Source organism: Stenella coeruleoalba (genome assembly GCF_951394435.1).
Source record: "Stenella coeruleoalba genome assembly, chromosome: 12".
NCBI classification, from domain to species: domain Eukaryota; kingdom Metazoa; phylum Chordata; class Mammalia; order Artiodactyla; family Delphinidae; genus Stenella; species Stenella coeruleoalba.
Window position 1 is genome coordinate 18,140,707 of NC_137158.1, and position 13,782 is coordinate 18,154,488.

At 39.1% G+C, this 13,782-nt stretch overlaps 1 pseudogene across 1 annotated transcript; it reads right to left on the bottom strand.

The window, feature by feature from the left end:
- Window positions 1-1,497: 1,497 nt before the first annotated feature.
- Window positions 1,498-10,635, bottom strand: LOC307195232 (amine oxidase [flavin-containing] A-like; annotated as a pseudogene). The gene is made up of 2 exons: window positions 10,500-10,635; window positions 1,498-2,762 (listed from the first exon to the last, which is right to left on the bottom strand). The product of its transcript is annotated as an amine oxidase [flavin-containing] A-like (transcript).
- Window positions 10,636-13,782: the final 3,147 nt, after the last annotated feature.

A 13,782-nucleotide genomic window follows, 5' to 3' on the forward strand; every position in this document is an offset into this window, starting at 1 on the left:
GCATATTAGCAAATTAAAGGTTCTGAGAAGTCCTGTGGTCTTTAACCCAGCATTTCCCAAATTAAATTAGCCACTGGGCTTTTTAGAAATATATAGAACTATCAACAGCCCTCAGAATTAGCATTCCATAGAAAACATTTTAGGGAACTCTGCACTGAGCACACATTTCTGCCCTATTTTTAAATGTTTGATATTTCTGTAAACTGCCTAATCCTGTTGTGATACCAAACTGCTTCAGCCTCACAAGAACTCTACAAATAGTTCATTTACATAGTGTTATAGCATCTTACTGATGAAAGTAATAATCCTATGGCAAACTTAGTGAAATTATATATATATTATATATATATATATATATATATTATATATATATGTCTTTGGTTTCTACCCTAGAAGAATAGCAAGTTTACACCAACTCTGAGGGCAAATGATGTTAAAGAGAAAATAAACCTCTTTTCTAAGAAGTCTGCTTTTCATCTTGAATGGTGTACAGTTCCCAAAAGTTTAAGGTAAGGTCATTTGGAGGGCTCTATTTAACTAATGCAACATAAATGTATAATATACAACCAAAGAGCAAATTTATTTTCTTTCTTTAAATTATTTATTTATTTGGCTGCGTTGGGTCTTAGTTGTGGCACGCAGGATCTTCGTTGTGGCACATGGGCTCTAGAGCGCACAGGCTCTCTAGTTGTGGCACTCGGACTCCAGAGCGTGCGGGCTCAGTAGTTGCGGCACACGGGCTCTCTAGTTGTGGCACGTGGGCTCTAGAGCATGCAGGCTTAGTTGCCCCACGGCCTGTGGGATCTTAGTTCCCTGACCAGGGATCGAACCCGCGTCCCTGTCCCCTGCATTGGAAGGCGGATTCTTAACCACTTGACCACCAGGGAAGTCCCAAATTTACTTTCTTTAAATCTCAGCCACTACCTTTAATTATAGTACTTATTTCCAATATCTCTTCTTATAGGTTCTTAGAACATACTACATTATATTACTTCCTGCCACTCATCACTCAAACATCAGTCCCTAGGCAGGAGGGCTACATACTATTCCCTGTCCTTGAATTCTACTCTCTATTTAAACAAATGCTTGGTAATGGATGTGATGTTGATGGTTTTAGATACGTAGTTATGGGCTTACATCTAATATGAAACCATACTAAATGGCTCTTTGCCTCTAAAAGTTTTCCATTTCTAATGACACAAAATGAGTCAAATACACTATTCTATTTTATGGTAACAGAATCCGAGTAATGAGCAAACCCAGGCTGGTCACTGCTATGTTATTCTTAGAAAGTAAAGGAAAATTCATCTTTTCACTCCAGCTTAATGTTATTTCCATTTCACTGGGATTGAAAATAAAAGGAATACTAGGATTACAAAACTTGAGTGTTTTTCTATTTTTTTTTATGAGCACGTCAGCTTTAATTTCTTGAAGTTAAGAAATTGATCACAAGGTGATTTTCTAGCAATCAACACAAGCTGGTCTACAGACAAGTCACAAGACGGAGCTTGCTCTTACGGAAATTAAGGAGGTGATACAGAGATTAAACTGAGGGGTTAAATCAGTGCACTTAAAGATGATCCGATGACACAGCCTTCCGATTTGTCAACATTTGGCTTCTGATGATGCTGGGAAAGAGTAAGCAGAAAGCATGAAGCCGAAACTTCAGGATCAGGTCGGCAGCCTGAATTTGTACACCACAAACCACAGGGCAGTTATCGATGTGGAAAATCCGACGATCTTCAGCAGGCCTGTCACGGAAGGCCGGTTCCTCTCCCAGAAGGTGTGCGTGATTTCTACAGCTGGAACATCCTCTGATTCAGGTTCTTGGACCCATATGTCTCTCTTTGCCGCCTTCCCCAAAGCATTCAAGACCTCTCCAGCTGCCCGTTCTCCAGCCTCTACTGCTCCTTGCATGTGACCGCTCCACTATGTGGCAGTCTTCATGCCAGCAACGTAAATCCTGCCTACGGGCTGGCGAATCACCCTTCCGTACTGAGTCATATCCCAGGGGGGAGGTGGGCAGTGTGGCAGCCCCCGGAGTACCCCTCCTCACACCAGTTCTTCTCCTCATAGCGCACCGTTGTAAAGCTTCTTGGGATCCTAGCACTTTGGCATACAGCTCACAGATTCTCCTCTTCCTTAGTTCTTTATGGACCTCAGGAAGGCGGTCAGCTTTTCGAGCAAGGATGAAGCCCATGAGGGTGGGCAGCGATCCATCTGGCTTGGTGTCATCCAGCGTTATTGAAATCGGAGCTTCCTCATCTTCGATGATCATACAGCCGCAGTAATCCTTTTTCTTCCAAAAGGCCTCCTTGTAATACGTCATGCACTTAATGATAGCCCCCACTGGAAGACGCTGGACTAACTGGTTTCTCTCTGAAGGAAGCTCTGCTCTGACGTGTATCTTGGCAGTGAAAGTTGGAGGGATGGCACTAATTACGTATCGGCACTCATAAAGTTGATGATCCAGCATCTCCATCATGATGTTGTCACCTGACTGGTCCACATAGGTGACAGGACACCCCAGCTTCACTCTGTCCCCGAGGAGGTGCATTATCCGCTTGCTTGGCTGACCAGATCCACCTGCAGACTTCCGTTCCTGGCCCCGTTGGTAATGGAGGATATCCGAGTGGTGCCTCCACACTGCTTCACATACCACGAGAACCACAGGGCAGACACCTCGTGGGGTTCAGAGGTCACACTGATATTCACAAAGAAAGATGCAAACTGCCCAGCAGTCCCGTCTCCCCTCACAATCACTGTGGTTCATGCCTCATCATACCACCCTTTCACACCATCCACTCTTCCTGTAACATCCATTTTTCTATTTTTACTAATAAGTGTGATACAATTCACAACTTAAAAATTCTAAACTAGTATGCCATCTGTTGCTATGAATATGAAAGATTAGTGCCTCATTTGGAGACTCTTACTACATTAAAGCATGAAATGTGGACTCGCGAACTCCCGGTAACCTGTAAAAATCTCTAATTTTGGAACACCTTTAGGATTCACATGCTCCCTTTTTTTTTAATAGATCTTTATTGGAGTATAATTGCTTCACAATACCGTGTTAGTTTCTGTTGCACAACAAAGCAAATCAGCCATATGCATACACATGTCCCCATGTCCCCTCCCTCTTGAGCCTCCCTCCCGTCCTCCCTATCCCACCCCCTAGGTCACCGCAAAGCACCGAGCCAATCTCCCTGTGCTGTGAGGCTGCTTCCCACCAGCCAACTGTTTTACATTCGGTAGTGTATACGTGTCGATGCTACTGTCACTTCACCCAGCTTCCCCCTCCCACCCTGTGTCCTCAAGTCCATTCTTATGTCTACATCTTTATTCCTGCCCTGCAACTAGGTTCATCAGTACCATTTTTTTTTTTTTTAGATTCCATATATATGCGTTAGCATACGGAATTTGTTTTCCTCTTTCTGACTTACTTCACTCTGTGTGACAGATTCTAGGTCCATCTACCTCCCACAGATAACTCAATTTCGTTTCTTTTTATGGCTGAGTAATATTCCATTGTATATATGTGCCACATCTTCTTCATCCATTCATCTTTTGATAGACATCTACGTTGGTTCCATGTCCTATCTATTGTAAATAGTGCTGCAGTGAACATTGTGGTGCATGTCTCTTTTTGAATTATGGTTTTCTCAGGGTGTATGCCCAGTAGTGGGATTGCTGGGTCCTATGGTAGTTCTATTTTTAGTTTTTTAAGGAACCTCCATACTGTTTGCCATAGTGGCTGTATCAATTTACATTCCCACCAACAGTATAGGAGGGTTCCTTTTCACCACACCCTTTCCAGCATTTACTTTTTCTAGCTTTTTTGATGATGGCGATTCTGACCGGTGTGAGGTGATACCTCATTGTAGCTTTGATTTGCATTTCTCTAATAATTAGTGATGTTGAGCATCTTTTCATGTGCCTGTTGGCCATGCTATCTGTATGTCTTCCTTGGTGAAATGTCTCTGTAGGTCTTCTGCCCATTTTTAAAATGGATTGTTTGTTTTTTTGATACTGAGCTCCATGAGCTGTTTGTATATTTTGGAAATTAATCCTTTGTCTGTTGTTTCATTTGTAAATATTTCTCCCATTCTGAGGGTTGTCTTTTTGTCTCGTTTATGGTTTTCTTTGCTGTGCAAAAGCTTTTAATTAAGTCCCATTTGTTTATTTTTGGTTTTATTTCTGTTACTCTAGGAGGTGGGTCAAAAAAGATCGTCCTGTGGTTTATGTCAAAGAGTGTTTTTCCTATGTTTTCCTCTAAAAGTTTTATAGTGTCTGGTCTTACATTTAAGTCTTTAATCCATTTGGAGTTTATTTTTGCATATAGTGTTAGGTAGTGTTCTAATTTCATTCTTTTATAGCTGTCCAGATTGTCCAGATTTCCCAGCATCACTTATTGAAGAGGCTGTCTTTTCTCCATTGTATGTTCTTGCCTCCTTTGTTGTAAATTAGGTGCCCATATGTGCGTGGGTTTATCTCTGGGCATTCTGTCCTGTACCATTGATCTATATTTCTGTTTTTGTGCCAGTACCATACTGTCTTGATTACTGTAGCTTTGTGGTATAGATTGAAACCGGGGAGCCTGATTCCTCCAACTCCGTTTTCCTTTCTCAAGATTGCTTTGGCTATTCGGGGTATTTTGTGTTTCCATATGAATTGTAAGATTTTTTTATTCTAATTCTGTGAAGAATGCCATTGGTAGTTTGATAGGGGTTGCATTGAATCTGTAGATTGCTTTGGGTAGTATAGTTATTTTCAAAATACTGATTCTTCCAATCCAAGAACATGGTACATTCCTCCATCTGTTTATGTCATCTTTGATTTCTTTCATCAGTGTCTTGTAGTTTTCTGAGTACAAGTCTTTCATCTCCTTAGGCAGGTTTATTCCTAGGTATTTTATTCTTTTTGTTGCAATGGTAAATGGGGGTGTTTGATTTTTCATTGTTGGTGTATAGGAATGCCAGAAATTTCTGTGCATTAATTTTGTATCCTGCAACCCTACCAAATTCATCAGTTCTAGTAGTTTTCTGGTAGCATCTTTAGGATTTTCTATGTATAGTATCATTGTCATTGGCAAAAAGTGACAGTTTTACTTCTTCTTTTCCAATTTGTATTCCTTTTAGTTCTTTTTCTTCTCTGATTGCTGTGGCTAAGACTTCCAAAACTATGTTGAATAAGAGTGGCAAGAGTAGACATCTTGTCTTGTTCCTGATCCTAGTGGAAACTCTTTCAGTTTTTCACCATTGAGTATGATGCTCACTGTGGGTTTGTCATATATGGCCTTTATTATGTTGAGGCAAGTTCCCTCTATGCCCATTTCTGGAGAGTTTTTATCATAAATGGGTGTTGAATTTTGTCAAAAGCTTTTTTTTCATCTATTGAGATGATCATATGGTTTTTCTCCCTTAATTTGTTAATATGGTGTATCACATTGATTGATTTGCATATATTGAAGAATCCTTGCATCCCTGGGATAAATCCCACTTGATCCTGGTGTATGACCCTTTTAATGTGCTGTTGGATTCTGTTTGCTAGTATTTTGTTCAGGATTTTTGCATCTATGTTCATCAGTGATATTGGTCTATAATTTTCTTTTTTTGTGATATCTTTTTCTGGTTTTGGTATCAGGGTGATGGTGCCTTTGTAGAATGAATTTGGGAATGTTTCTCCCTCTGCAATTTTTTGGAAGAGTTTGAGAAGATTCAGTGTTAGCTCTTCTCTAAATGTTTGATAGAATTTGCCTGTGAAGCCATCTGGTCCTGGACTTTTGTTGGAAGATTTTTAATTACAGTTTCAATTTAAATACTTGTGATAGGTCTGTTATTGTCTAATTCTTCCTGGTTCAGTCTTGGAAAATTGTACCTTTCCAAGAGTTTGTCCATTTCTTCGTGGTTGTCCATTTTATTGGCATATAGCTGTTTGTAGTAGTCTCTTATAATCCTTTGCATTTCTACAGTGTCAGTAGTGATTTCTCCTTTTTCATTTCTGATTTTATTGATTTGCATCCTCCCTTTTTTTCTTATGAGTCTGGCTAAGGGTTTATCAATTTTATCTTCTCAAAGAACCAGCTTTTAGTTTTATTGATCTTTGCTATTGTTTTATTCATTTCTATTTCATTTACTTCTACAGTGATCTTTATTATTTCTTTCCTTCTACTAACTTTGGGTTTTCTTTGTTGTTCTTTCTCTAGTTGCTTTAAGTGTAGGGTTAGATTGTTTATTTGAGATTTTTCTTGTTTCTTGAGATGAGATTGAATTGTTGTAAACTTCCCTCTGAGAATTGCTTTTGCTGCATCCCATAGGTTTTGGGTCGTTGTTTTTCATTGTCATTTGTTTCTATGTATTTTTTCTTTGATTTCTTCAGTGATCTCTTGGTTATTTAGTAGTGCACTGTTTAGCCTCCATGTGTTTGTGTTTCTTACAGTTTTCTTTCTGTAATTGATTTCCAATCTCATAGCAATGTGGTCAGAAAAGATGCTTGATATGACTTCAATTTTCTTAAATTTTCCAAGGCTTGATTTGTGACCCAAGATGTGATCTATCCTGGAGAACGTTTCATGTGCACTTGAGAAGAAAGTGTATTCTGCCACTTTTGGGTGGAATGTTCTATAAATATCAATTAGATCTATCTGGTCTATTGTGTCATTTAAAGCTTGTGTTTCCTTATTTATTTTCTGTTTTATCTGTTCATTGGTATAAGTGGGGTGTTAAAGTCCCCTACTATTATTGTGTTACTGTCGATTTCTCCTTTCATGGTTGTTAGTATTTGCCTTATGTATTGGGGTGCTCCTATGTTGGGTGCATAAACACTTGTTATTGTTATTATATTCTTCTTGGATTGATCCTTTGATCATTATGTAGTGTCCCTCCTTATCTCTTGTAACAGTCTTTATTTTAAAGTCTATTTTATCTGATATGAGTATTGCTACTCCAGCTTTCTTTTGATTTCCATTTGCATGGAATATCTTTTTCCATCCCTTCCCTTTCGGCTGTATGTATCCCTACATCTGAAGTGGGTCTCTTGTAGACAGCATATATATGGGTCTTGTTTTTGTATCCATTCAGCCAGTCTGTGTCTTTTGGTTGGGGCATTTAATCCATTTACATTCAAGGTTATTATTGATATGTATGTTCCTATTACCATTTTCTTAATTGTTTGGGGCTTGTTTTTGTGGGTGTTTTTCTTCTCTTGTGTTTCCCACTTAGAGAAGTTTCTTTAGCATTTGTTGTAACGCTGGTTTGGTGGTGCTGAATTCTCTTAGCTTTGTTTGTCTGAAAAGCTTTTGACTTCTCCATTGACTCTGAATGAGATCCTTGCTGGGTAGAGTAATCTTGGTTATAGGTTTTTCTCTTTCATCACTTTAAGTATATCCTGCCACTCCCTTCTGGCCTGCAGAATTTCCACTGAAAAATCAGCTGATAAAATTATGGGGATTCCTTTGTATGTTATTTTTTGTTTTTCCCTTGCTGCTTTTAATATTTTTTCTTTGAATTTAAGTTTTATTAGTTTGATTAATATGTGTCTTGGTGTGTTTTTCCTAGGGTTTATCCTGTATGGGACTCTCTGTGCTTCCTGGACTTGGGTGACTATTTCCTTCCCTATATTAGGGAAGTTTTCCACTATAATCTCTTCAAGTATTTTCTCAGACCCTTTCTTTTGCTCTTCTTGTTCTGGGACCCCTATAATTCGAATGTTGGTGTGTTTAGTGTTGTTAGAGAGGTCTCTGAGATTGTCTTCAATTCTTTTCATTCTGTTTTCTTTATTCTTCTCCTTGGCAGTTATTTCCACCATTTTGTCTTCCAGCTCACTTATTCGTTCTTCTGCCTCTGTTATTGATTCCTTCTAGTGTATTTTTCATTTCAGTTATTGTGTTGTTCATCTGTTTGTTCTTTAGTTCTTCTAGATCTTTGTTAAGCATTTCTTGTATTTTCTCAATCCATGCTTCCATTCTATTTCCATGATTCTGGATCATCTTTACTATCATGACTGAATTTTTTTTCAGGTAGATTGCTTATTTCCTCTTCATTTATTTGGTCTTGTAGGTTTTAACCTCACTCCTTCACCTGTGACATATTTTTTTGCCGTCTCATTTTTTTTTTTTTTTATGAGTGGGATTGTGTTCCTGTTTTACTGGTTGTTTGGCGTGAGGCGTCCAACCCTGGAGTTTGTAGGCTATTGGGTAGAGCTGGGTGCTGGTGCTGCTATGGGGACCTCCGTGACACCTCACTCCAATGAATATTCCTTGGGGTCTGAGGTTCTCTGTTAGTCCAGTGGTTTGGACTCGGAGCTCCCACTGTAGGAGCTTCCCCCCAACCCCAGGCTTGCAAATCAAGATCCCGCAAGCCATGTGGGAAGGCAAAAAAAAAAAAACAAAAAACAAAGTAAAAAATAAAATTAGACTAGGAACCTAACAGACATGTTATAAAGAATGTAAAAATAAAAATAGAGATGAATCAAAAACTGGAAGGTACATCAGTACCGCAATAGTAAAAAAGAGGAGGGAAAGGAAAAAAGGGGGGGAAGGCCTTGGCTGTGGGGGGCGGGGCCTAAGCAAGGGCGAGGTCTGGGTGGTGGGCGGGGACAATGCTCAGGACCCACAGGGCTGGAAAAGGCCCTGGAGGCTGTGGGGGGGTAGGGCTTAAGCTCAAGGAACAGAAGGGGCCCAGGCATGCCCCCCACCCCAGTCTCAGAGGGCAGGGGACCTCACCTGGGAGCCCAGCAGGCTTCCTGTGCTCGAGTGGATGGGGCAAACGCCCTCCTCTCCTCTCCTGCTCCTCCTGGAGGGCCCCTCCCGCCTGCTTCTCCTGATTTCCCAGGCCTCAGGGGCACCAATCTTGTCTGGCCTCCACTTTTCCTCTCCCCTCGGTCCCCCTACATCCTACCAGTTCACTTTGGGGTTCCTCCCATCTCCTTGAGGGTCAGAGCCCCCCACTAGCGACCAGGGAGGCACCCTAGTTGTGGGGAGACGCTAACTCCACGTCTTCCCACACCGCCATCTTGACTCCTCCCCACATGCTTTCTTAAAAGAGCAATTCCAAAGAAGACTCTTAGGCTCAAATCAAACACAAAATTAAAACCAGCTTTGGGCTTCCCTGGTGGCACAGTGGTTGGGAGTCCACCTGCCAATGCAGGGGACACGGGTTCGTGCCCCAGTCCGGGAGGATCCTGCGTGCTGTGGAGCGGCTGGGCCTGTGAGCCATGGCCACTGGGCCTGCGCGTCCGGAGCCTGTGCTCCACAGTGGGAGAGGCCACAGTAGTGAGAGGCCCGTGTACTGCAAAAAAAAAAAATTAAAACCAGCTTTAAACGTGCTTAACTTTAGTAGAAATCAATGTGAAGCCTTCAGAAATTTTAACTGACTTTAACTTCCTGCTTTGTATTTATTTTCTTTACTGATAGTCCATATAGGAAGACCCAGCAATTAATATGATTATTAGAAGAGGGTTTATTCAGATCTGCTGTCTGCTGCTGTAACTATATGGCACATATTGGTAACTTATCAGAATCCACAGTTTACCTCTTTTCATATCATTAATACCTCATAATCGGATTCAGAAGTTTAGTATTACTTTAACAAATGTGAAATGTACTCAGGAATGGGAACAAGATTTTATATATGTAAATAATCTACATGTTTGTTACATTCCACCATAGATTTTACCTTAAAATACCTAATGCAGTTACAGTACATCAGAGTGAAGACAGATGCTTTATACTTGTACGTTTTCTGAAACTGGGGCTTACTTTATGAAGGAAACTTGGCTTAATAATTAGAACTTTCATGTTAACCAAGTTTGGGGCACTTATTTTATACAGTCTCAAATTTTAAGATTAAACACAATTTCAATCAATATTTATACTGAGCAAAAATTATGTTTGGTTCTCTCTTCTATAAAACTATCAATCTACTTACTATATTTCTGAGCTTATAGTTAACTTTACAGTCTTTACATTATTATATAAGTAACATACACTTGCAGAGCTTAGAAGTCAAACCCTGCTAAAAAGACTTGTGCCAAAAGTGGCCCCTAACCCCAGCTCAGAGGCATCACTTTCAGCTCTTCTGTTCTTTTTTAAATTCTGTTTACTTTTAAAACCACTTTACTGAGGTATGATTGATATGTAAAAAGCTGTACGTTTTTAATGTATACAACTCGATGAGTTTGGGAATAAGAACACGCCATGAAAGCATCACCACCGTCAAGGCTGTTGACAAATCCATCACCTCCCAGTTTCCTCCCACCCCCTTTAACAGTAGTATTTTGCATGTGTGTGGTAACAACACATGATCTGCATGTTTTAAGTATACAGTCATACTGTTAGCTACAGGCACTGTGCTGAATAGATCTCCAGTACTTATTTTTGCAAGGTAAGTTAGTTCTGGCCCCTTACAGTCACCTGGGGAAGGAGCGCGCGCGCGCGCACACACACACACACACACACACACACACTCACTCACTCACTCACTCACTCACTCACTCACTCACTGTAGGGAAAGTGAGACCGTGCTTTGTGGGCTGCAACATGGCAGTGATCAGTAGAACAGGTGATGAGCCAGTGAGATGCTGGCCTGGGGTCAGCCTGATAATGAGATGGCTTGGGCCATGAGCAAGCAGCATGCTTAAGTTTATCACAAGCCAGTTTCATCAGTTGACCTACAATACCTGAAACTCCCCAAAGTGGATGACCAAATCTACTCTGAGTTCTGGGGAAATTTTGAGCAGCTCAGGATAGATGTATTGGACCCAGAAGAGCTCAAATCAGAACCAGCTGAAAAAGGAAAATAGTTAAAGAACAAGGGCTTTATGTAGTTATAATAAACTAATAAAAGTGGAGGCCATTCTACTAGAAGTTTCATAGGACCCACACTCATTCTGTCTTCCTACACTGTGGTGCAGTCTTAGAGATATGTCCTGATTTGATCAAAAGTGAACTGTGTGTTTGCTTCTTGCTTTTCTTGTTATTTAGAGGTGATTTTTCAAGAGAAAGTTGAAGATGTCTTTTCTCTATCTTAAAAGTAGAAATCCTAGTGCACGCTAAATTGTGCTCCCAAAGTCTATGTAAGTAAAAAAAAAAAACAAAGTTACATCACCTTTTTTTCATCATCTCATGTGCAGATGAAGGGATTGAAGATTCCCTTAATATTTTTAGCCGAATCTTAAAAGGTACAAAATATTTGCCATCTATTTCAAATGCCATCTATTTTAAAAGGAGCATATTTGTAGGATTTTATTTTTTAGGAGCACCAAATACACACTAAATTAAGCTCCATAGCTAAACAAAAATTTTAAGCATTTGGAAAATTATGTGCATTATAAATTCATATTCACAACCACCTAACAATGTATCTAGTTCGTTTTCTATGCAAATTAATTCCAAACTTAGTTATACCAGGTGTGGAATCTAAAAAGACTATATGCACATAATTAAGTGTATAAAAGATAGGTGAAGGGAGACTATAAAACAGAATACCTGATTACTTGAGAAGTCACAGTCTGTCTTCAGTATTTGAAATTGAGTTTGGCCCTATAATTTTTCCCACACAGTCTTAACTTGGGCCATTTAATTTTTATTTTCAAACAAAGAATGGTGCTAGAAATTTTTTTATTGAAGTATAACTGACATAAACATTAGTTTCAGGTGTACCACAGAATGGTTCAGTATTCACATATACTGTGAAATGATCACCATAAACCTAGTTAACATCTGTCACTATACACAGTCACAAAAATTCTGTTTAACAGTGCTGTACATAACACCCCATGACTTATAACACTTATAACAGGAAGTTATACTTATTTTATAACAGGAAGCTAGTACCTTTTGAATCCCTTCAGCCATTTTGCTCACCCCTCACCTCCCACCTCTGGCAACCACCAATCTGCTCTCTGTCTCTATGAGCTTGGTTTTTTTCTTGTTGTTTTCTGTTTTTCCTAGATTACACGTAGTAAGATCATACAGTACTTGTCTTTCCTGTCTGACTTACTTCACTTAGTATAATGCCCTCAAGGTCCATCCATGATGTTGCAAATAGCAAGACTTCCTTCTTTTTATGGAATAATATTCCACTGTGTGTGTGTGTGTGTGTGTGTGTATCACATCTTCTTTATCCATTAATCCATCAGTGGACACTTAGGTTGTTTCCATATCTTCACTATTGTAAATAATGCTGCAATGAGCACGGGGCTGCATATATCTTTTTAAAAGAGTTAGTATTTTCATTTTCTTCAGATAAATACCCAGAAGTGGAGTTGCTGGATCATACAGTAGTTCTATTTTTAATTTTTTGAGGAACCTCCGTACTGTTTTCCATAGTGGCTGTACCAATTTCACTTATACCAACAGTGCACAAGGGTTCCTGTCTCCACATTCTCACCAAAACGTGTTATTTCTTGTTTATTTGATAATAGCCATTCTAACAGGTGTGTGATATCTCATTATGGTCTTGATTTGCATTTCCCTGATGATTAGTGATGTTGAGCATCTTTTCATGGCCATCTCTGTGTAGTCTTTGGAAAAATGTCTCTTCAGGTCCTCTGCCCATTTTTTAATCAATTTTTGTTGTTTTTTTGTTTTTTGCTACTGAGTTGTATGAGTTCTTTTTACGTTTTGGATTATTCCCTTATCAGAAATATAAGTTGGAAATATTTTCTCCAATCTAGTAGGTTGCCTTTCCATTTTGTTGACGGTTTACTTTGCTGTGCAGCTTTTTAGTTTGATGTAGTCCCACTTGTTTTTGCTTTTGTTGCCTTTGCTCTTGGTGACAAATCCAAAAAGCCATCGCCAAAACCGACGTCAAGGAGCTTACCCCCTTTTTTCCCCCCTAGTTTTATGGTTTCAGGTATTTCACTCAAATCTAATCCATTTTAATTTTTTATATGATGTAAGATAGTAGTCGTTTCATTCTTTTCCCTGCAGCTGTCCAGTTTTCCCAACACTGTTTATTGAAGACACTATCCCTTCCCCATTGTATAATCTTGGCTCCTTTGTCATAAATTGGCCATATATTTGTGGGTTTCTGTTCTGTTCCATTGATCTACGTGTCTATTTTTATGCCAATACCATTCTGTTTTAATTACTATAGGCTTAAAATCAGGAAGTGTGATGCCTCCAGCTTTGTTCTTTCTCAGTATTTCTTTGGCTATTTGAGTTCTTTGTGGTTCCATACAAATTTTAGGTCTGTTCTATTTTTGTGAAAAATGCCATGGGAATTTTGATAGGAATTGCATTGAATCCATAGATTGCTTCGAGTAATGTGAACATTTTAACAATATTAATTCTTCCTATCCATGTGCACAGAATATCTTCCCATTTATTTGTGTCTTCTTCAGTTTCTTTCATCAGTATTTTATAGTTTTAATAGGTCTTTCACCTCCTTGGTTATATTTATCCCGAAGTATTTTATTCCTTTTGATGCAATTATAAAAGGGATTTCCTTAATTCCTCTTTCTCATAGTTCTTTATTAAGGTATAGATTCACAACAGATTTTTACATGTTGATTTGTATACTGCAACTTTACTGAATTCATTTATTCTAAGTTTTTTGGTGGAGTCTTCAGGGTTTTCTGTAAATAATGTGTTACCTGCAAATAGTGAAGTTTTACTTTTTTCCTTTGCAATTTGGATGCCTTTTATATATTTATTTAGCCTAATTGCTCTAGGGCTTCCAATACTATGCTGAATAAAAGTGGTGAGAGTTGGCATTCTTGTTTTGTTCCTGATCTTGGAGGAAAAGCTCTTAGCTTTCAACCACTGAGTATGATGTT